The following is a 25266-nucleotide window of genomic DNA, read 5'->3' on the forward strand; positions in this document are numbered from 1 at the left end:
GCCATTACTGGGGTGGGGGAGTTTGAACTGGAAGAGTTTGGGTTTGAAACAAAGGATGGTCCTGTGATAAAGGTGCTGGCTGGGACTCACAAGATCCAGGTTCACCTTGGACAAGTCATTTAATCTTTCTCTGCCCATTTGTCTGTCTTCTCTACTTAGGTCTCTTTGAGGCAGGGACTGTCTCTTACTGTGTATTAGTCTATTACATATTTATGTTATGGTAGCATGCTGAGACCTTAAACAAGACAGGGACCCATTGTGCTAGCAGCCGTAGAAAGTCTGGTGACCACATGATGATGTATCTACACATCAGGATGCCAAAACAGTAGGGATTCCACTCCAAAGATGGAATGCATGTGGCAGAAGAGGACCTATGGCTTCAGTGTCTTCAGGTCACAGAATATGGGTTCTTTTGGGGCAGTTTCTCAATAGGAATGATGAATTTCGATTGAAATTTCATCCTGATATTGTCATTATGTTACATCATTCAAGGCAGATTCAGCATATTCAAACTGGGCTTTTTTTGGACAGGCATGCAATTTCCTCTGAACTGTTTACCCATCCCACGTACTTTCTAGGTTACAGTTTTATAGCATCAGTATACCATAGCACTTTTAGGGCAGCATGTGCCATGGCAGGTAGTGAACCCGGTGCTAGCATTTCTATTATGAATCTCATTTCTGAACAGAGTTGAGCCTGACTTATATCTGGCTCCAGATTCCCACCTCTCCTTTCTCTAAATACTCCTGAGCATGGGCAAGTTCAGATTTGGTTTGGTCTGTTATGGAGATAAAGGCCACAGAGGCAATTCAGAGTTAGACTGAGATTCCAATTCTACACTCCTCCAAAAATCAGGGGTTGTCAGGTCTGGGTCCTCCTGCTCAAGCTAGTCATTAATATTTAGGGATCTTTACCAGGGTCGAGCAAAACCTTTATTACAAATCCTGAAATCTTAGCCAGACTTCTGCAATAGTTTCATCAAGGTTCACAAACCTTTTGTGCAAAACTGGGATGAGTTATGCTTCAGGCTGAAGCCTTGTGACATGAAGGTCTCCAACAGTTTCAAAACCGATGAAACTTGGTGACTCACACCCCAATGGCAGTTGGCAAGTATCTCACTGCTCTCATTTTGGGAACATTCACTCTAGGTGAGTTTCTGGATTGTAGGATGGGAAAAATTACAGGTTTGAACTGAAAAACCTGGACATTTCTGGAATTGTTTCAAGGGATGGCTGAATGGGTTCAGAAAAAATAAGAACAACTCAAAACCCATTGAATCATTTTCTGAGATTAAAACAAACAAACAAACAAAAAAAACCCCACCCATTTTTTTTTTTAGTTATTTGGTGGTGCAGTGCCAAATCTTGCAGTATTTAGGGACAGATTTTTTAAGGTATTTAATGTGAGTTAGGTGCCTAAATACCAGTTAAAATAGTCCTTAATCCTGATGCAGGACAAATCCCCATTGATTTTAGTTTGTAAGGACTGAGAACAGAATGCAAGATTTGACATGACTGGGGTGGTTGAGTGGAGGGGGAATAATCTTTGGTTAAAGATGACCGTCAAAGGAACAATATACATTCAAGTCCTTATTTGCTTCTTTAGGATATATAAAGAAGGTCTGAAAGGTGTTTGTTTTGTTTTGTATACTGCTTGGTTTTATACTTTAGAAACATCGGGTCCTGATTTGCCTGTTTTTTTGGATGACTCATTGGCAGATTGGAGAACCAGTAAAGCTTGAAAAACTTCAGCCATTGACAATAGAACAGATTTTTAGTCAGGCTGTTTAAAACACTTTGGACATGACAAACACTTAGGAAAAAACTCACTTTGCAAAAGATTCAGCACCCGCCACTTCCCTCAAATCAAGACTGTGAACTCCTGCTCTAGTTCTTTTGTTATCAAAGCAAAAACTCAGGAGACAAGACTTGGTATTTCTGATATTTCAAAGTAAAAAAAAAAGTAATTTAAAAATCATTTTACATCAAAAAGAAGCCCCCCAAAAGTACATTTCCCTCTCCCTGCTTTCCTCCAGGTAACCTTTAATGAAGAGGCCACCAGGATACAGGGGCATTGGATTCTATTCTTACACTCTCTCTGTGACTTTTCTTCATCTAGAATGTGGGGATAATACTCCTCTTCCGCTCCTACCCAGCGCTATTGTGTAACCCAGTGGTGAGTGTGTGTTAAAGGTCCCCTTCTGTACTGATCCACAGAAAATATGAGTCTGTCATAGCCCTGGCTAGCAAGGCATGACTCCTTAGTTCAAATTGTAGAAGTTCATGATTTTAGCTCTGGAGCTCCTTGGTCCAATCTCTATTGTGTCAGCCAAGGTGGTGTCTACCACAGTTGCAAAGCTGAACTTGTTGTTTGTAAAGCTGTCTGAGATCCTTGAATGGAAGGTGTTTGCATGCCCTTGTTTATGGCCAGAAGTTACACCATACTAGAGAAGCGATTCCCACTCCCTGTAATTCTGACCTGACTGAAATCAGAGAGTACTGGGCATCTCATGAGAACCTGGAACAAGTTTCTTGCTTATTTTAGGATCAAGTAGGCCCAAAGCATGTGCAACTAACTAAATTGTTCTTTTGAATCTAATTTTTCTTTTTTCTTTAGCTTTCCAGGGGCAATGATTCATCTTATTTAATATTCTGAGCATTAAAATAAAGGCCTACAGCCAAATTCATCTCTAGTGTAACCCTACAGAGTTTGGGCACCAAGATAAATCCACACCAAGAGAAGAGGGAGTTACATTAAAGATGAGTATAGGCTGTTTTGCTTTTCTACAGGCACACTTTGAAGTGAAACTCCATCACCATGAGAACAAGCTTCTTTTTCTTTTATCTCCCCAAGTCCAAATCATGACCAATAAGGTTCCACTCACATCAAGCAATTTAAACAATAACGAAGTTGAGCTTCCTGCCATGAAAAAAACTCAACTTGCAGCTTGACTGCTGGGTAGAATTTCACAGGTCTCGCAGAAAGCGAAGCATGAAACTATCCTGTGGAATTGCAAACAGCTTATCAGACAGACAGAGAGAGAGAGAGAATGTGCCTTGCACAGTCTGAGCCGAGCAGAGTACTCCATATTGCAGGCAAATGTGGTGCAAAAAATCCAAACCATTAATCAAGCACTGACAGAACACTCTGGAAAGTAGAGTGTCAAATGGGAGGGGCTGCACAGTGATAGCTCCATCCAAATGGCCTCAGAACAAAACCAGCCGTAGTAGTGTTCATAGCCGTGGAAATATTTTACTTACGTTTGCGCTAAACGTTTGGAAATTTGTATTGGTCTGAGGAGAAGTCTGTGCTGGATGAGAGTGACGCGGACAATGCACATTGCCATGTCAAGTTTGATTTATAAAGGTCATTTGTCAACCACTCCGCTCCCCGACTCTCCCTGCATAGTTTTTTATGCAAAGCGAATGAATTAAGCAACCTTCCCTAAGCTAGAAGAATTCTGCACATCTGGCGATGCTAATGTCTCACATGATGTGTATCCAGATGTCTACTTAGAGAAGGTGGATGAAAATTCAACTTGTTTATGTACAGTGCTTGCTGACTTGAATCTTGGCAATCTGTGCAATAGAGCTTTTTGTCAAAATAATGTTGTTTTGTCTCCAGTTTCCCTCCTTTTTATGTTCCTTCTGCTCTGGAAAAAATACTGTATAAGGCAGGAAAAAACCATTTTGGCTGCATTTTATAAATAAGAACAATAATAGCCTATGAAATTGCAGGCACAATGCAGATTTGACCTGTGTGAAGTCTGGGGTTTGTCTCCTGGTTCAGTTGTGTGCAATTGGCTATGGAAAGTCACTGGGAAGAGTTTTTAAAAGCGAGCGCCTCATTTTGCAGAGACACTTTTAAGAGGGCTACCTGGAGGCATGTTTAAGCCATGTAGTGACCACTCGTGTAAGACAATAGATTCTGAGCTCAGTGACACTGGTGTAAAGCGAGAATAACTCCACTGACTTAAGTGGAGTTATTTCTAGTTTCTATCAGTGTCACAGAATCCAACCTATAATTACAATTGTGCTGGAAAGGAAAAGATCCCAGGATTATTTGCCTAGCACTATATGATATTGCAGTGAAACCGACATCAATGACGAATTAGGAAAGCAAATGCACAGGCAATCAACTGGGAGGTTTAACATTCCTTCTGTTTCCTTCTGTTCTAAGGAACAAACAGGCCCCTCTTTTCACCAAGCAGTTGGTGTAGGACCTCTTCTCCATACATGAAAACATTAGTCCCCAAAACACCCAAAGGCCTTGATCATTTTCTTGTACTAGCCAGGGATCATCTTCCTGAGCTGCTCAAAGAAGAAGTTGGTACCTGGCACACTTCTCCTCCAACAAAGTCCTAATTTGTGCATGCATAGACTAGACCCAGTCTCCCACAGCACACACAACCTGCTCCTTTATCATTAGGCCAAGGCCTTGAAAACAGGGCTGGCTGAGCCTCTTGCACTTTGAGTTGGGCTGTTCAAAGAGCCTAAAGGAGTCAGGCTCCTGACTCCTTTGAAAGTGGAGTTCATGAACCTTTTTGCTGTGATTTATACCCATTGTTTGGCTTTCCCCCTCCCCCAAAGGTATTCCAATTAAAAAGGAAAGTTTATTTGATCTGTGCGATGTATAAGGGAATGAAAAGCCCTCTCAGAAGCCAGGCTTGAGGTATACGGGTGCCCTGAGTATACAGGACATAGACGGCATTTATTATTGCTTTGGAATTCCTTTCTCTACCCATCCACACTCCTCCTTCCCTGACTCAGTACAATGGCTACAAAGTCTTCAGCCAGACTTTTCAATTTTCTGGCCGCCACAACTAGGGCCAGATAGTCCCAAGAGCTCGCCACGTTGGGTGCAGGTTGGATGCTGAGCACCATGGAAAATCCAGCCCTTACTGAGGAGTCTAAATGGGAGCTGGGGTTTTTTGTGTGTGTTTGTTTGTTTTTTGGCAAAACTGGCCCCAATGTGGGTGTCAAACCCTGGGAAGTCCAGCCCCTCATCTCTGTCTGCTTTCTGCAGCATTTTCCTCCCTACATTGTCACTATTATTGTTGTTTTCTCTATTTAGATTGCAGCAACACCCACCGTGCTCTAGGTGCTTTCGAAACACAAAGGAAGGCACAGTCCTTTCCCCAAAGAGCGTACAGTCTAGAGAGACAAAGGGAAAGGGATACAACATACAAGCAGGTTTCAGAGCAGCAGCTGTGTTAGTCTGTTTCCGCAAAAAGAACAGGAGTACTTGTGGCACCTTAGAGACCAACAAATTTATTTGAGCATAAGCTTTTGTGAGCTACAGAGATGTACATGCATTTCTAACTGTGATTGGTCACATTGACTTCACTGGAACTACTCATGATGCATAAAGTTAAGCATGTGCATCAGGCTTCCCAGGATCAGGACTGTCACAGGGTGAGCTGGCTCTTAAACCCAAACCATCTTAATCTGTATCTGTGCCAAGTTTAGCTCACCTCCCCAGGTGAAGGCAATTAAGAGCAGTGCTGTTACTAAGCCAGGCCTACTGAGGGAATAAGAGCAGGCTGTGGGGAAAGGGGAATCTGATCAGGGAGAGGAGACTCGGGAATCAGTACATGACCAAGAGTGGGAGGCTAGCCAAGAAAGGACTCGGGAGGAGGCTGAGGCTGAGAGAGTATAACAGGCTCAGAGAAAAAGTAGCGTAAACTGAGATTATGGGGGCAGATAGCCTGGATGTCTAGGTTTCCAAGGCTGGGACCCTACAGCAGAAGGTGGGAATAGGTTCTCCCTCAGCTGCTGCCCTGTGAGGGAGGGTTCAGTTGACCCTGCTTACAGGGAACCTTGCTACCTAGCAAGGGGACACAGTGACCCCTGAAAACAAATGGAGGGAGAAGGGACTGAGCCCAGGAGTGCTAGAAAACTGCTGAAAGAAGAAAGACCCGTGGGGAGGAAGCACTGTGCCGAGGGAGATCAGGGTGGAAGATTTGTGTTTGGATTTCTGGTTGCACAGTGGAAGACGGTGGACTTTTACGTTACATAGCTGGAGGGCTAAGTCACTTTCCTTAGCAGCCAGAATAAACCATTGGATGAAGGGAAACTGAGGTAAATGCAGGGTCTGATGCCTTGTGCAGAGACACCTTGCTACAAGGACTAAAGTAACCAGGAGCATGGCTAATTAATGTTATATGTTGTTTTATTGGTTTGTATTAAAACAAAAAGAAAAGGAGTACTTGTGGCACCTTAGAGACTAACCAATTTATTAGAGCATAAGCTTTCGTGAGCTACAGCTCACTTCATCAGATGCCTGCATCTGATGAAGTGAGCTGTAGCTCACGAAAGCTTATGCTCTAATAAATTGGTTAGTCTCTAAGGTGCCACAAGTACTCCTTTTCTTTTTGCGAATACAGACTAACACGGCTGTTATTCTGAAACATGTATTAAAACAGTGGTTCCCAAACATTTTACTAAGGTGAACCCACCAACTGGATTTTGTCTGCTTTTGCGACTCATCATTACTTACGTACACCCTCCGCCCTGGCACCACAACCCAAATCCCAGCCCAGTGCAGACGGGAGGCCCTGGGAGAAGGGGGAGTTGGAGAACGAGCCTGCCCCAAACTCACCTGCAACGGCAGCTCCTATTCTGGGCCTGGCTCCCGAGGCTGGGCGAGGCATCCTGGAACATAGAGTCACAGTGCCATTCAGGTTTGCCTGGCCATCCTCGGGGCTTACTCGCCTGCTCTCTGGAGCCTGAAGAGAAATGTATGCTTGCTTAAAAGAGAAGGCAGGGACCCATTCATGAGTCATTTAAAAGTGGACTGGGCAGAGCTCTGAAGAACATATCATAGGGATTTATCCTGTAGTGGCAGGGGGTTGTACTGGATGATCCAATAGGTCTTTCTCCTCTCTAATTTCTTTGATTCTGGGAGTTATTTTAGTGTACTGAAATGATAATGGTAGCATTTATGGATTTTTATGCACAGTGAGTTAATATAGCTGATGAATGCTATTTCCATAACATTTGCATTACATTTCTTATTGCATTACATTTCCTATCGCCGCAGAATAATTTCCATGAAATTAAACCTGTCGTAAAAAAAAAAATTAATTGAACCTGCCACTGCTGGGTCATGGGGAAAAGCCAATGTGCTGGACCTGGAGGTGGGCAACGAGAGCTCATACATAGAGGTTGAACTTCAAGGAGCTGCTCTGTTTGCCAAATGCCAAGATGGAAGCTGAGGTCTGGCATACAGTTGTTTCTTGAGGTTATGCAGGTCTCCACACAAAGCTCTTATTTGCTCTGACCACTCATCCTTCAGCTTCCGCAGAAGCCTGTCAATGCCCCTTTAAGTACTGGGCAGAGGGTGCACCTGAGTGACATATTCCCCGTTCCCCCAGGGGATGAGTGCATTGGCTCCTGCAGGCTCCATGGGTGCGCATGTTTCTGAAGCTAACTCCCCGGCAAAGCAACACAGCCATGACAGCTCTGACAAGGAGCCAAGAGGAATGAATTCCAGGTCAAGCGTCCCTCAGCAGAAAGCCCTCAGCTGAAAGGAGTCCTGAGATGTAGACCTGTATCCTTCAATCTGCTTTGTGCATGTGTGTGTGTGGACCCTGCACTGGCATCTTGAAAGATAAGGGCCACGTATGCCACAGCAAGAGCCTCTCAGGTTCTTGCTTGCTGTGAAGGTGTATAGGGTGCGAGACACCTCTTACATAATGGTGCCCTAGGCCACCTGGAGCATTAAAGGCACCTGGAAGTGAAGAGGAAGCCAGTGCAGAGACCTGAGCACCAGGGTCGTGTGTATCCTCCTCATACCTACTGGAAAGTAGTTATTGCACTCAGCCATTAGCAGAAGCTTCCCCCAGTGGGCTATGAGAGGAGCCTAAGTAACATGCATTGTGGTAATCTAGCTTGGATACGACCAAGACATGGAGACTGCTCTGAGGCCTGTCTTAGAGAGTAGCAAGTGCAGCCGCCAGGCTGTCCATAGGTACAGAAAGATACTCTGGCCATGGCTGCTACCTGACAACCCAGGAGCAATGATGCAGGCAGACAGACCCCTTAGAGCCATTTTTTAGTGGGATAAGGTTGTTTACAACTCCATGGAGTGCTGTGGAGTAGAGCTGACTACACCATGAATACAGTTTTCAGGTGCCAAACTGGTTAAATTCCTGCTGCTTTATTGCACCTTAAAAACACCAGCAAAGCTTGGACTTCTGAACAGCCCTTTGTCCTGAATACAGCTAATTTAGCAAAGTTGATGGGGCTCCCTATCTGCTCTTCTGCTGCTAAGAATTTCAGGCTCATCTCAATTCTATTTTTTTTTAGCACATTAAAAAGCCAGTCCGCTGCACGGGCAGGTAATACAATCAGCAAGCTCTTACTGGGCATCTTAGTTTTCACAGTCAAGTGCACTGAGGATGCAGAAATAATCATTTCGAGCTAGACCCACTTATGGGTTACCCTCTGACTGGTAATCCCTCAAGGTGGCTGTGGTTTAATTAAAGGTATGCACTGGTGAGGAGATAATTGTAACATTCTCTGGATGGCTAGCCCTCATTTGCACCATGTATAGATTTAATCATCTATAATATATCAAAGGGCCATGCTAAGTTTTAACGTACAGATAAATGAAGAGCACACTGGGCTGCCGCTCAGTACATGCGTTTCAATTAAGCACTGCTCATTGGGGTGATGGTTAAATGAGTTATGTCCGAGGCTTGCAGCTGCTTCACTAGATTAAGGAAAGATTATTTTTTAACATCACAATTCAGAAGAATAAATGGTGCACAATTCAGATATCCAACACTGAATGGGATGGGAATGTAGGAAGGGCTGCATTCCATTACTGGCTTGATTATACCTAATAGGTAAATGTTGATCTACAGAAGAAGTTAGTCTGCAATGGAAGTTCTGCAGAACTTGGGTCAACTTGAACTGTTCATTCCAAATGGCAATCAGGGTAAGGTTACTGGTCGTGGTAATTTTTTGTTTCCAGCTCATCTGACTTGTTTCCTGCAGATTCTAAAACATAGAACATGGTGAGAAATAATAGAGGCTCATAGCTATTGAATACTATCCTATTGTTATACACTACGGTTATAGATGGGGAAAGGGGTAAACTGGTACACAAGGAGTATGAGAGATTTTGAAAAGAATATAAAGGGGATAGTAAGGAGAGATTTTGGGGAGAGGGAGTGGAAAGGAGATGGAGAATTCACATTGGATTGAAAGGGAGTTTTGCTTGATTACCAAAGGTTTTGGCCCATTATTAAGTATTTAATGGCCAAGAGTGTGTTTCTTTTAGGAGCCATTTCATATGTGAGATGGTTTTATAAATTGACACTGATCAAGCAAAATGCGTAACTTGTCAGACACAGTCAATGTATTAGCAGTCTGATTATTAATATTTGTATTGGAGGCTGGCCAAGATCATGGCCCCATTGTGCTAGGTGCTGTATATACCTGCAGCATGACACGGCCTCTGTCCTGAAGACAATCCTAACAGGCAAGATAATCAAAGTGTAGGAGAAAAGACTGCAATATAAAAACAAAGTACACTAGTTCTTAACACTAGTGGTGGTAGAATTAGTCTGCACTACAAGGGTCCAGTCTTGCACCCAATGAAGACAAAAGAATTTTCCTATTGGTTTCCTATTGCAGCAGGCCCTAAATCCCTTGTAAATTACAGGGGAGACATTTTTAAGGTTTACACCCTATCTCTAGCAGGCTGGTGTTATTAACTCTTTGTAAGTCATTGATCGGTAACTACTGAGATAATGTTGCCCAGATAGATTTATGTTCATTGTGTGGCCAAAACCAAGCAAGCTCCCAGGGGATCCCACCACAGCCCCGCATTGGCAGTACCTACTGTATCTAATCTCCTGCACTCTACCAAAACTCACAATCAAGACAAATACCTGGTGACAAGTGATTGATCTGCAATTCCTCACAAATAGAAGCCTCCCCTCAAACCAAGCTCCTAGAGGGGAAGGGTAGAACAGTTGTATCATTTCCCCCTGTTACGTGACAACTTAGCATGCCGTGCAATAAAAGACATAACATTCAATTGACCTTTTGCTTATCTATAAATGTAGACTGAGCTACACAGACCCCAATTCACCAAGGAGCCATTTCAGAGAAATTTATTTCCTTTTACTAGCCATAAAAATAAATTGCTCTGCACAAAGAATAGACACCAGAAATACCCTTCCTTGCCTCTTCCCACCAGTAATAAGATTATTATGAAGGAGATGTTTTCTCTGGGCAATCATGGCTAGCCAGTGTGTTATCAAATTTTTATCTCATCGAATTGCAACACAGAGATATAGTGTTCTGGAGAGATTTCACACATCATGCTGGCCTTCTGTAACCTTTCCAGTATGTGTATGCAGAGCAAGCTGGATGCTGGGATTGGCCTCTGTTCTTGCAAGGATAGTTTTTCCACATTTAAGTCCGCTTGTGAACATCTTACTCAACAGCCCTTGAAGAAAAGGAACAATCCTTCCATGATGTATCGGTCTATTTGGACTGGCTGTTCTGAAAGGCAATGGGAGATTAATGCAATAAGCCAAAATGCTTATCTACCTTATTCCTCTTCATGGAGTCCAGGAATAAGCTTGTGGATATTAATCTTTCTTGGATTTTAATTGAAGCAGATGGCTCATTTGTTTCCATGCTTTGACTCAGCTTTCTCAAATGATATGTACAGTGAAAAGTATGGGAATGTCCCATCCCCGCTCCTTGATTACAATCAGCATATCATTGTGGTTATTGTTTCATTTCTTTACTGTGAACTGCTGTTTCCATCACCCATGATGTATTTTACAGTTGGATGGACAGGTACCAAGGAGTGAGGCATTCTGGTGGGGAGGACAATACAGGAGACCTGGATGCTATTCCCAGCAATGTAACTGACTTGCTGTGTGACCCTGGGCACGTCACTTACCACCTCTCTTTCCCTTCCCATCCTTTGTCTTGTCTGATGGTGAGCTCTTTAAGACAGTGACTTTCTCTCACTATATTTTTGATTAGGGCCCTGCACAGAGGGGCCCTGAGCACAGATGCGGGCTCTAGGTGCTACTGTAATACTTATAAAGGAGAAATGAGGTGATGTGCTGAATTGTTGTCAGATTCAAGAATAGTGTTATTGCTCATAAATAATAATTGTACCCAGCTCTTCTGTAGCACTTTTCATCAGCAGATCTCAAATCACTTGACAAAGGAGGTCGGTCTCCTAATCCCTATGGCCTCCAGCAATAGAACCCAGGAGTTCTGACTTCCTATCCTTTGCCTCCCTCTGTTTGGACAATAGACTGCACTTCCTTAGTACCTTCCAGCTAAGGATCTCACAGTACTGTACAAATCAAAAGGAAATTAGCCTCACCCCTCTCCAGTGAGTTAGATGGTATTATCCTTTCTTTTTACACCTGGGGAAACCAAGGCACCAAACGACATATCCGAAGCTACAGCATGCATCAGCGGAAGAGCCAGACAAAGGATTCATGTCTTCTGACTTCCTATCCTGTGCTTGAACCACAAGACCTCCATTCCTCCCAGGAGTGGCGCTAGGGAGGTCAGTCTGGGGTGGTTACCAGCTAATGCTTTCAGTTACGGTTCTCAAATGTGCCTTTAATTTAGATACAATCAGGCATTTGGTATATGCTCACTAAATATCTATTGATTGCAAACATATTTGAGATTAAACTGTTATGTAATGGTGATTAATCTATTACATCATTAACCCTCAAAACAATGTTTTGAGTTCTCACAAGGTACTAATTTAGCAACTGATGGGCTGATTAAATCTACATGAAATGCATATTTAGAACGTTGATTTAAAGGGTTACCTTCAGGCATTCAGTCCCTATAGGTACATATTTCAAGACAGATATTGCAAACCACATTTCCTGTTCAATGGTCCCTGAAGTTATAAACTATACCCTGTGCTCCACAAAGCCACAGCACAACCAACATCTTTCTTCTAACTCATGTCCAATGTGTGTATTTGTGTGTGTGTGTGTATATAATTGAATTAACTTCTCCTCCTTCTTCCAGTTTTAAGCTCAGTTTGGCAATTAAACCTAAAGCCCTGTTCAGACCTTTGTGCTAGTGTATACTAACTATACTGATGTAGTTACACTAGTGCAAAGCTGTAATGTAGACATTCACTGAGAAGTTTTCAATGGTGCAAATTAATCTGGTAAAATACTGATCTAATCTACTCTCTGGCTTTGCGTTGGGCCAGCATGTGTATATTAGGGACTTCTGAGCTGAATGCCTTTAATTTAGATCAGGCCTGATGCAGATATAAACCCCTGCAACTATCATTAATTTCTCTAATAAGAATATTTGAAGAGTAGGTCAACTTCCTTTCTCCCTTTTCCATGGCTCTTAAACAATTCTACGGCTTCTCTTGAGGAAGGAAGAAGTCATTCTAGAAACGATGACTAATTCAGTCAGTGAACTCATATGCCTGCTTGATATGGATTATGCATCTAGTTCAGATACCAGAATAAAGAAGTCATCACCAGCTGTCAGGTTGGAGGGAGGTTGCCAGTGGAGTTCCTCAGGGATCAGTTTTGGGACCAATCTTATTAATCTTTTTATTACTGATCTCGGCACAAAAAGTGGGAGTGTGCTAATAAAGTTTGTGGATGATACAAAGCTGGGAGGTATTGCCAATTTAGAGAAAGACTGGGATATCATACAGGAGGATCTGGATGACCTTGTAAACTGGAGTAATAGTAATAGGATGAAATTTAATCATGAGAAGTGTAAGGTCATGCATTTAGGGATTCATAACAAGAATTTTAGTTATAAACTGGGGACGCATCAATTAGAAGTAACGGAGGAGGAGAAGGACCTTGGAGTATTGGTTGACCACAGGATGACTATGAGCTGCCAATGTGAGATGGCTGCAAAAAAAGCTAATGAGGTCTTGGGATGCATCAGGTGAGGTATTTGCAGTAGAGATAAGGAGGTGTTAGTACCGTTATACAAGGCACTGGTGAAACCTCACCAGGAACACTGTGTGCAGTTCTGGTCTCCCATGCTTAAGAAGGATGAATTCAAACTGGAACAGGTACAGAGAAGCGCTACTAGGATGATCCGAGGAATGGAAAACCTGTCTTACGAAAGGAGACTCAAGGAGCTTGGCTTGTTTAGCCTAACTAAAAGAAGGTTGAGGGGAGATATGATTGCTCTCTATAAATATATGAGAGGGATAAATATCGGAGAGAGAGAGGAATTATTTAAGCTCAGTACCAATGTGGACACAAGAACAAATGGATATAAACTGGCCATCGGGACGTTTAGACTTGAAATTAGACAAAGGTTTCTAACCAACAGAGGAGTGAAATTCTGGAATAGCCTTCCAAGAGAAGCAGTGGGGGCAAAAGACCTATCTGGCTTTAAGATTAAACTTGATAAGTTTATAGAGGAGATGGTATGATGGGATAAGATGATTTTGGCAATTAATTGATCTTTAAATATTCATGGTAAATAGGACTAATGGCCTGTGATGGGATGTTGGATGGGGTGGGATCTGAGTTACTACAGAGAATTCTTTCCTGGGTATCTGGCTGGTGAATCTTGCCCGTATGCTCAGGGTTCAGCTGATCGCCATATTTGGGGTCGGGAAGTAATTTTCCTCCAGGGCAGATTGGAAGAGGCCCTGGGAGTTTTTCGCCTTCCTCTGTAGCATGGGGCATGGGTCACTTGCTGGAGGATTCTCTGCTCCTTGAAGTCTTTAAACCATGATTTGAGAATTCCAATAGCTCAGACACAGGTGAGAGGTTTATTGCAGGAGTGGGTGGGTGAGATTCTGTGGCCTGCGTTGTGCAGGAAGTCAGAGTAGATGATCATAATGGTCCCTTCTGACCTTAATATCTATGAATCTATGAATCCAGCTGGTGCTTCACACCTCATGGGTGAAATTGACACCCAGCCATGCTCACTGAGCTCCCTCCATTACTCACAGGCATAGAGGGCTGGGTTCTGATTTGCACTGTAGCCCCTTTACAGGCTCTAGCTACAAATACAGACCTTAAAATGATGCTGTTTGGTGTCAGCAGGCCATAGCACAACTGAGAATTAGATTTGTAGCGTCCAAAATTCCACTCAGTTTCTTAGTTTCTTTTTCTTGTCTCCCTCCTGACCCTTTCCTCCCGAGGGATGAATTACCTCTAAAACAAACACACATTTCTAAGCATTATGTCATTTCTGGGCAGCAGCCAGCGGATAAGGTTAGCACCGTTGTCATCAGAACCAGCGTGGGCTGTCTCCATGGTGAGTGACAGTGGATACTTGGGACGTATTTTATTTTTTGCTTGTATATTTTTGGCTAAAAACATCCCTAGATAGCCTCAGGACAGAGCGAGAGTGAGAAATACAAATGAAGTTGCTACGTTCTCATCATCTGTCCATTTTCTCTTATTTTCAGCTTTGCAACCACCCCAAAGTGTGAAATATGGGCCCTGTGACTACCTGGGTTTTTTTCATGGCACCTACTGAAGAGAGAGACACAAATGCATCGAGCAATGAAGATCAATTGGCGTGTTTCATTTTTCAGTGCATTTGTCCTGCTTATTTAGCTGAATCAAATAGCAAAGATAATGTGATTTTCAGTTTGTCGGGTGTGAGGCTTTTAAACACAATGGTGGGTGGCTGGGTTGGTGAGCTGGCAGCTGGTGTGCTGACGCCGCTGGCTGTCATGCTGGCTAATATTGATTCACTCTTTCCTTGTACTCCTACATTTGTCTGTCTGTATCCAACTCTTGTCTCACACTTAGATTGTAAGCTCTTTGGGGCAGGGACCATCTTTTCGTTCTGTGTTTGTACAGTGCCTAGCACGATGCGGTCCTGGCCCATGACTAGGGCTCCTGGTTGCTACAACAATACAAATAATAATAATGTTCCCAACTACCTTCTCTTCCTGCTGCCCGCCGCTTTCATGTGCCTTTTTGTGATGTATTTGTACTTAGTCTTCCTCACCTGGGAATTTAAGCCCATTTTTGCAGATCCAAGAGATATGGATAATTCTGATAAGCATCCGAGTTATGCCTTTGGGGTTTTCTTTTTTTTTGGGGTGGGGGTGGGGGTGGGTGTCTCTTCACTACTTATGGAAAACTCCAGATGTCAATCACAGTTTCATAGAGTTTAAAGCCAGATGGGACCATTAGATCATTTAGTCTGACCTCCTGTATGTCACAGGCCAGTACAATTCACCTAGATACTCCTAAGAAGACCAAGCTGTTGTGTACCACTGGCAGAGAACAGGAGAGAGTGAGGTGCCACCAATGCCCAAGGCCCCTGCAAGGGCAGGAGATTGATATGGTGAGATATGTTCTGATGAGCCTAGCAGGCAAGTCACCCCCTTGCTGCAGAGGATGTGAAATAACCCAAAGGTCCTTGCCAATCTGACTTCCTGACGCCAGATTTGCTGATCAAGACAATAGCAGGGTGCTTGCTTGAACACCAGCTTCGTATTATACTCTATATCAGAGATATTAATAAGTGGCTATCAGAGCTAGAGTGCAGTTCTGGCTATCAGTTATGGGGAGATTTCCCCCACATTTCCTGTCTGTGGAGGAAGTTCCCTTTATTGACATAGAATATGGGGCTTGAAGTTGGGGGGGAAGTGTCCTTAAAGTGTCTAATAAACACTTCAGGCACTTGGAAAACCCTGAAATCCTCCCAGCCCTCACTTTGCAGAAATGCACCTAAATCTTTTATACTTTCCAGTTAATTTCCTCAACTCAGCAGCCTGGAAGTTCACGTAACAACAAGTCACTCTGCAAACAGCATTCAGGTGAATTTTGATCAGAGGATTGTAACTGTCTGACAAATGAAGGGTTTCTGCATGATTGGTTTTTAAAGACAGAGGAGCAAGGGAGAAAGAGCAGCTAAGCACAGAACAGAAATCTGCATTCCTGTCTCCACTGTTTGGCCCGAAGGCCTGTGTAGCTCAGCAGGTGATGTAGTCCATGAAAAATTTAACAAGATTAAAAATGGTTGATGGGGTTAAAAACAGGCACTAGCCTTCCCCAAAGGCAATTCAGCCACTTTGGGCAATTACACGCAGATATTTGGCTTAATTCACCCCTGCACCAGCAGGAACTGGGGCATGCTAGGGAAGATTTATCCTGGGGGTTGAATGGGGATATGGCTGGAGTGCACTAAATTATGGCCATTCTCTGCTTTCCAGAGCCCATGGGGAGCCATGCACAGTAAAGTGTGTCTGTTCTCACCTCCACGGCAGGCTGGGGAGGCCCTTGAAGAGCCCCAAGTACATGGAGTGCAAAGGTGGTTTAAATCCATCATTGCCCAAGTGCAGGAATGGAACAACTGAGAATCAGAGCATCTGTCTCAGTCACACCAGGGGTTTTAAATCGCCCAGCTGACTCAGGATTCCCAGCTGGAAAGACAGCAAGCAGATGACTTCCCTTTGGAAACACTAAGGGGATGAAAGGTGTTAAACACGAGCTACTTAATTAGCATCATTAATGCCTTCTATAAACGGAGTTCAATGTGTCCTGCATATGTGTGTGTGTGCGTGCTGGAAATTAAGGTAGCATGTGAAGCTGTGAGTGAATTTAGGCTGCTTGCTTAGGACCTTCCAGTTCGTGAACTTTCTTTGAATGCTGACTGTGCTCTCAGCACACGAGGTGGTTATTAGCCTCCTTCAATAGGGAGCAAATTAGTGTCTGAAGAGGAATCAGAATGAATTGTGTGCCACATGCATGACCCAGCTGAACTTTCCTCTCATGCTTTATATTAAAGTTGTAATTCATCATGAAAGTGTGAAAAGTCACGTTAAGCAGGGGACACCGTCTCCCCAACCAACCCACCGGCCTGTCGTACCTCTTTGCATAATAACATGCGGAAATGAACTGGTCACTCCTAATACTCTGGGACAGACCGGGAGAGGGAACCTTCCAAGCATTTCATCACAGAGTGGCCTTGTGCTGTACATCTGGTTCGTTTTAAGCACTTGTGTGTATTGGGAGAATACCTTCCTTGAAATCTATTGCAATGCTCCTGAGTCAACTACTTATAGCGAGGCCAGTGGTCTTGAGTGCAACCAGGAAATCAGATTGCTAAACATTTGATCCTCTAATTTATGCAAATGTTAAAACTGAGAGTGGGCCACTACCTGCCTGACTTATGCAACTCCTCCATCTGAAAGGTAACACTAACCTGAGTGAGGTGAGCAGGATTTGTCCTTTGTGGAACAGTGGAAGCTGATTGCAAATGAAGGCCATATACATCTTCTGTCCATTGAAATCTCTCTGAAAAACCCATTTCTTCCAGAAAGCCTGGCCATGTTAATTATTGCTCGTTATTATTTTTATTGATATGGTGCCAAAGTGATGCCTGGAGAATTGCCTTATCATTATTATTAGGTGCAGACAATGGGTCAGTTCCTCAGCTGGTGGAAACTGCCATTGTTTTCAAGAAGTCAATGGAGCAACGGTGATTCCGAGGGCCTGGCCCAGTGAGTTTGGAACTGTGCAAGGCACAAAGGGCTAGGCTGTGACTGGCACCTGCCTAGGTAATATGCGGGAATAAGAACTCCCCTTATAACCACACATGGGTACCCGGACCATGTATCTGGAATTGTCAGAGTAAGGAAGCCAATTTACTCTCATCCCAGCCCAGAGTAGGTGGGCAGAGAGCAGTGGGGAATGGAGCTTCTTGACTCCACATATCCCTACTTTCTGGCTATCCCAATTGAGCTGGGTGGTAATTTGCTCATGCTATAGACAGGGAGCAAATTGGTCCCCTTGCAGAGCAAGGAAGAAGCAAGCGAGGCATTGTGAGATGGGTGTCTCCGAAGCACAGCATCTCATGGCGCTGCCCTAGGGAAGTGCAGCTGCTCAGGGCTGGGCCCAGTGTCACAATCTAGCCCAAAGAGAAGATGACCCTTCTGCTCCAAGGAGCCTGAAATTGAAACGAAATCTAATTCTAGATTCCAGTGCATGGTAACAGACTCTGAATTTGTGGTTGTCCTAGTTCTCTCATTCCTGGACCAGTTGTTGCCTTTTGTGGAAGGAATTGGCATCCATCTTCCATGTTCTCAAGAGCAAAATGCACTGTTCTATTGAAGAGAGTCCTCTCTGGTTAAAGGCCTGTGTTTGGACATCCAGAAGATGATGATGGAGTTTCCTTCGGAGTTTGAGTAAATAAAAAATACTTAAAGCAAAACCCTTTACGAGCACCAGCGTAACCTGTTTAGTGGATCACCTTCACTGGGAACGTCACACACCAAGCGCCTTTGCCCCGTAATTCAGAAATAGCCAAACTCAGATGTCATTTGAATGTAACTTTTATATCGGTATTTCACAGTGTGAGGTAATGGCTCTGGCAATCTCCAGCTTGAGGTGAATTTTTAGTGGCTCTATTTCGACATTCCCAGAACAATAGGGTCAGGGGAAGCTGGCACAGCCTTAAGGTGATGGTCCATGTATGCCACTGCTGTATCGACAAGCAAAGCTGTCTTCTGCCTGGCTTGCTTCCTAGCAGTTGTTTAAATCCTCAGATTGGGGTGGTGCTATAGTCTTCTTGGTTGAGGCTCCCCATCCATGGTCGAGCCACTTAAACCATAATGCTGTCTGATGCTGGTTTTCATTTGGTTTTCCTCCTGGCAATGATTAAATACAAGGGAACAATGATGAAGGGTCTCTGGGTCTTTTGCTTGATCTGTGGCCTCCCCCTCTCCACTTGTTCACTGTTGTTGCGGGGGCTTCACGAATACCACAGCCAGCAGCAGGAATGGCACGCAGACTGTCCTGCTCTGAAAGCACAGGCCCCTCCCATTTGAAGTAAAAGAGAATCACTGCTGGCAATTAGCAGTAGAAGACCTATGACACACAACTTAGTATCCCTGCGACAGTCCCATGGGGAATCCTCAGAAGAGTAGCTATCGCTGCAGTAAGTCTCCTGTGCAACTCCTCCTACCTTTAAAGGGACAGACTTCAAATGAACCACAGTGCTCAGGGATGGTGAGTGAGGGGAAAAGGGGGCAGGGGAGCTGGTGTCCTGAAGATTAAAAGTGTGAATGGAAATGGATTAGCCATTAGAAGAAGGGGTTCCTTGCAAGTCAACGGTAGGCATAGGAGGGGAAATGACCAAACTTCAAATTAGAGGACACAAAAGGCTGGCTCAAGGGGTATATGGATGAAAGCCATAAGTCCCAATTCTCAGCTGCACAGAATCTCTGCTGAAATGAGTAGGTGGTGGTTTCAGTCTGTTTTCCAGGAGTCACTTATTGGTTTCCACATCCCAGAAACCAGCTATCATAGATGGTCTTAACTACATATCAGCTGAGATGCCAGGGACCGATTGGGCAACTGGGGCTGGAATTACTCTCTCATGTGGAGGTAAACATGTAGGGCAGTATGGGGAAGTTAGCTTTGCCATTGCCTGAGCTGTATCGGTCTGTGGCTCGATAAAGGACTTCTGTCTCCAGGGCTGTCAAGTGAGCACTTTTCAGAAACATGAAATACACTTAAAAACAAGAAAATAAAAATATAACTTCTACCATTGCCTGTAAGCTAAGGAAGCAGTATGGTCTATTGGACAGGGCACTACCCTGGGAGTCAGGAAACCTGGGTTTTATTCCTGGCTCTACCATTGACCTGCTCTTTGACCCTGGGAAAATCTCTTTACCCCTTTCCCACCACCCACTCTTTCTCAGTCTTAAGCTCTCCTGTCTGTGTTTACTCTCCTGTTTGTACAGTCACAGCCTCTAGGCCAGGGATCTGCAACTTTTGGCACGCGGCCCATCAGGCAAATTCGCTGGCGAGCCGGGATGGTTTGTTTACCTGCTGCGTCTGCAGGTTCAGCCGATCGTGGCTCCCACTGGCCGCGGTTCACCACTCCAGGCCAATGGGGGCTGCGAGAAGCGGTGCGGGCCAAGGGATGTGCTGGCTGCTGCTTCCCGCAGCCCCTATTGGCCTGGAACTGCGAACCGCGGCCAGTGGGAGCTGTGATCGGCCAAACCTGTGGATGCTGCAGGTAAACAAACTGTCCTGGCCTGCCAGCGGTTTTCCCTGACAGGCCGCGTGCCAAATGTTGCCGATCTCTGCTCTAGGCTTTCCGTATCTTAGGTACTATAGACCCCCGCATTACCGTAATATCAAAGCACCCCACCATCTTTAATATATTTGTGCTCGAAACACCCCAGTGCTACTATTTCCATTTTACAGATGGGGAAACTGAGGCACAGTGACTAATAATAATACCTTGCTTTTATTTGGCTCTTTTCATCAGTAGATCTCAAAGCGCTTTAGAAAGGAGGTTATTCCTAGTTTATAGACCTATAACAAAAATAATAATAAAATTTGTGTGTGCCAACTTCCTTGAATCAGAAAACTCCCATAGTTATTAATGAGAGGAAGAAGAGCTCTGTGTAAGAGTGAACACTTGTCTCTTTCACCAACAGAAGTTGGTACAATAAAAGATATTACCTCACCTCTCTAATATCCTGGGATCAACATGGCTACAACTACTGTACACTGCAAACGTAATTACTGATGTTCTTTGGACCTCCTGGCACTTATGTGGGGTCACAATTTTAACGTTATTTTAAATGTGCAGTTTCTTTTTGCACTTAATGAAGTAAGAATGGCTCAAAAGAAGCTGGATTCTCTTTCTGCATCTGTATTCCCACCAGTGCTTTTTCATTCCCCGGCCTTATGAAATTGCTGTTTAACCCTCTAGCCATTATCTGGAAGACCTTAAGGAAGGAAAACAATTAATTAACCCCCAGAGTTAATTGGAATCAATAGTTGATGGGTTTTAGCTCTCAAAATTAATTGCAAAATGATGTATCTCCAGTTTGATGACAGGATATAGATTGGTATCTCAGATTCCTCCTCTGGGGTGTCATTCATGTTGAAATGGTACCTGGATGTAATTCTAAATTCTCCCCGCAAATCCTAGTTTTCTTTTATTTAAATTCAATACCAGGTTTAATGGTATTAATGTTATAGTGATAAATTAGCAACACTGCAGGGAGGCAAATGTTCTCTATTGACAGGCTTAGGGAGGCTTAGCATGGACACTGTAAAAGGTTTTCCTGTTATTGTTCTCTCCTTTATCAGCTCATCAAATGTTCACCGCATTGTCAGTTCAGTGAGAAATGGGAAATGCATCCCTGCATGTTGCTGACGTCACTCAGGAGTGTCTAGGGACCACACCTCCCCTATGAAGAGGGCACCATGGACAAGTGAAAAGGGTTGGCAGCATCCCTGAAATAGTCACTCAGCAGTGATAAGTTAAATGGAGATTGCACTTTACAACTACTATCCCATTGCCCAAATTAACAGCATCTATGAAAATCCTTCATAATTACTAATATGGCCAAGTTCCTGCACATCTCTGCCTTTACCTCTCTGCTCTTATCACATTACCTCCTACCTCATCTGTTTTTCCACCACTGGATGACCTTATTTGTGTCCTCCTCCCATTCCTGTCTTCACACTATCTTCATTTCCGGAAGTGGGAAAAAAATCTGCACATGCTCAACTGTGGGGTGCTGAGCTAGGTGTGGACGTTAAGAAGAGAGATCTGTGTGTTTCTCACCGTTAATGTGGCAGCTGGTATTTGCCCCACACATGAGCTCCAGATATGGGAGAAACTACTGGCTGAAAACAAAGCCTATGTAGAAGGCAGTGTGTATCTGCATAGTCTTCCTCAGTCATATCAGCAAGAGCAGAGCCAGACTAGCCTGATAGGTGGAAAAGAACTTGGAAATATCATAGTAGTTCTCAGTGTTTTTTTAATCATTGAGAGACCTGCATGCAGACTTTCCTGAGTTAAGGCCAAATTCATATCTGGTCAGTGACTTCTAGATCTGAATTTGGCACTTTGGGTAGAAAATTTCGGGCCAGATTTTCAAAGGTACACAGCTAGAAGTCTAATGGGATTTTCAAAATGGGCCTGCGTAAGCCAGGCCCATTTATTTCCTGTTGATTTTTCTCAGATCATTTTCCTTATGTGTTATAAAGTTCATAATCCACTGGATGATCTGTACATGTTTGCCACTTCCTTTGTATATCTTTTCAATTCCAAGGAACCATGACCATTGTTCCTTATGGTGACCCAGATATTCCACCTAGCCCCTAAATCGATCTCGTTATCATTTCTGCTTTGGAAGTTGGGAGATTAACTGGCTGTGTAGGGAGTGAGATAGTCTTGACCAGTCAAGCTCATGGTATGGGAGTAATATACATGAATATACACCTACACTTAGTGAGGCTGACTCATATGATACAAAATATTTCCACTAAGAGTGAAGCTGTGAGTACAGATGTAGGTTGCTGTTTGTGTTTGCAGGGAACGTGTATTATCTATTTGTTAGTCTCTAAGGTGCCACAAGTACTCCTTTTCTTTTTATCTATTCAAGGTGACAATATGGCTCAAAATGTCAGTGATGCAAGGATAAAGGTAACGATTCAAGCTGGACGCTGAATAAGTGAAAGCCGATTGGTCTTTGTTAAAATTTCACAGAAATTACACTGGAATAAATGTCCATATTAAAGTGTGTCTGTTGCATCCAGGAGCAATTTAAAGCCTATTACGCTGTTGGAATGTCATTTTATGAGAGTAGCAGTGGCATTTGTAAGGGAAATGGCAAACATTTTTGTAAACTTCTCTCCCTCTCATAAACACAACAACCTCGTTTATGATACTAAAATTAATAATCAAATATGTGTGTGGGCTTAAAAATTGCAAATAAACACAGATGGAAATTAACTGCATCTTCCTTCCCATAACTGGCAAGACCCCAGTGAAGTCAATGGCAAATCTCCCATCTCCCAAGTTCAGAATTCCATTTTTCCCCTTTCTGGTGTTGATGATCTCACAAGTGCACAAAGCAGAGTGAAGATCCTCCATGTATATGATATTATCATCCATCATTACTGCTGTTATAGGAAAGCTTATGCTCAGATACATTTGTTAGTCTCTAAGGTGCCACAAGTCCTCCTTTTCTTTTTGAGGATACAGACTAACATGGCTGCTACTCTGAAACCTGTCAAATGAATGATTCAGCAAAAGGTCTGATGAAGTTAGTGGAAATTATATATGAATATGGTCTAAAGTTGAATGCAGACAAGACAAAAATTATGATATGCAAGGATCCTGGGAAAACATGTAGGATTCTAGTGAACGACACAGCCATCCAGCAAGTGAGAAATTATTGCTATTTAGGAAGCATCATTACAGAAGATCAGGTACCGAAGTCAGCACCAGAATAGCAAGCATGAAAGATATTCTGAAAGAATAAACATCAGATGAGACGGGACATAAATCTGAAGACTAATAATTCTTATAATATAATAATAATAATAATAATAATAAATAAGACTAAATTCCAACTCTTAAAAAGAGTGTTAAATTATAGCTTTGAATGGACATTCAAATAACTGGTAATAAAGAAATTACAATCCTTCAAATCATGGTGTTATAGAAAAATTTCAAAAATATTGCAGACAGACCGAACAATCAGTGAAAAAGTACTGCAGTTGATTGGACCTCAGCAAATGCTACTCAGAGATCTTATGAGAGGAAAGGTTCAGTCTGCAGGGTGCAGGTTAAGAAGGTTAGGGAGTGATGCATGTTTGTGGGCACTGAAAGGGAAAGTTGATGGCAAAAGAACAGGAGGCAGAAAAAGATCTTGGATGGTCAATGTGCTGTCGTAGGTGGATCAAAAGGACTAGTCATCTACAAATTGATGAACAGAGGATCATACAGAATGGGCTACCATGCTTGAAAACCTCCAGCAGTGGAGATGCTATATAAGAAGTCAAATGAAAACCTCATCTCCGCCTTTTTGTTTAAGTTACTGTTTTTCCCGGCAACAACAAAGAGGATTATAATGAAAAGAGTTTAGAGAACAACATATTTTTCTTGATTTGTTCCCAGTTTCTTTACCTTTGGTGTTTGACAGCATTTTTTTGTACAGCCTGTTTCCCTGGACAGTCAGTCAGGCCCTTCTGTTGTTTGTGTGAGTTTTTCACACCGCAACAGGAGAGAGAAAGACAAATGCAAAATTCAAACAAAACAAAAAAATAAGAAAGAAAAGGTAGGGTGTTGTGTGCATGTTACACTGTGACGGGGCACAAAGACCAGTCCACGGGTGGATGAATGACAACATTGCACTCTGGGTAGCTGAGGCAGTGGGGAGGAGAGAAGCAGAGCTATGCCACCATTCTGACCGTCCTGGGCCATCTGAGAGCCAAAACAGCCTTTGATGTAATTTAGGGCCGCTGCTCTAAGCTAAGAGCCTGCATCCAGGGACTGTGGTGGGCAAGAATCTAGCTGAGCATTTAGTGTTCTGCTATGTCTCTCCCACCTCTCCTCACCCCCTCCCATAGTACCCCTCCGCTTGAGGGATGGAGGTGGCATACAGCCAGCTAGAAGATTGACCTATGACAGGGGGATTCTTTGGCTACCCCCTTTAGAGCAGCTTTCTGGGCTCTTTTGGGCTGACTGAGCAGTGCATAGCAGCTGGAGCTGGGTCCCAGGATTGAATTCTTGACTCATATATAGGTAGTGTGAGTGGGGTAGTCTCACCAGAGATGAGTGTGTGTGGGGAGAAAATGTGTGTGTGGGGAGAAAATGTTGACTTTTCATTGCAAAACTAACACCCTGTTTTTTCCCTAGTTTTTGGCCAGTGACTCCGGAATTTTTTTTTTTTTTTGCCAGAAACCACATTTTTGATTAAAAACTGCCATTAACTGAACATTTTCCAGTTGTTCGCTGAAAATTGACAGTTTCATGTTTTCCTGAAGAAAAAATGAGTTTTTTTGAGGAAAGCAGACATTTTTAACGAAAATTTTCATTTTGCCAAATACCCAATTTTTCCCCGAAGAAAAGTTTTATTAGAAAATTTTTCAACCAGGCCTCGAAGTCACCATTTGACAGGTAACTGGGGTGGACCTTTGCAAAGTTAGCATGCAAATTTGATGGCAACTGTAATCAGGGAGTGTATGAGCTTCCTTTTTGCTTTAGTTCATATTTTCTGCAACATCAGTCAGTTTAATATCTGAATGGAAATCAATTTGATATCAGTGTTACCTTAGCAGTTGTGCTGTATGAGATGCAAAACCTTTTCCCAAAATGAAAAAGTAAATGGACAAGGGAAATTGGCAAGAATCCCTGGACCCTACCTGGCCTGACTAGCATAAATCAACACCTTTTAAGTGTGTACTTCACAACTGAACATGTGTCCACAAAGTTTAAAGCAGCAGGAAACATGGATATCAGAGCCAGCTCA

General features: G+C 43.3%; 1 long non-coding RNA gene across 1 annotated transcript in view; it reads left to right on the plus strand.

The window, feature by feature from the left end:
- The window catches only part of LOC311527852, a 254251-nt gene extending 239386 nt beyond the window's left edge, over positions 1–14865 (plus strand). The window contains exon 3 of the long non-coding RNA XR_014713465.1: positions 14425–14865. This is a non-coding gene — a long non-coding RNA (uncharacterized lncRNA). The remainder of the gene's footprint in view (positions 1–14424) is intronic.
- The last annotated feature ends 10401 nt before the right edge of the window (positions 14866–25266 follow it).

Source organism: Lepidochelys olivacea (assembly GCF_965140295.1).
Source record: "Lepidochelys olivacea isolate rLepOli2 genome assembly, chromosome: 10".
Classification (NCBI taxonomy): domain Eukaryota; kingdom Metazoa; phylum Chordata; order Testudines; family Cheloniidae; genus Lepidochelys; species Lepidochelys olivacea.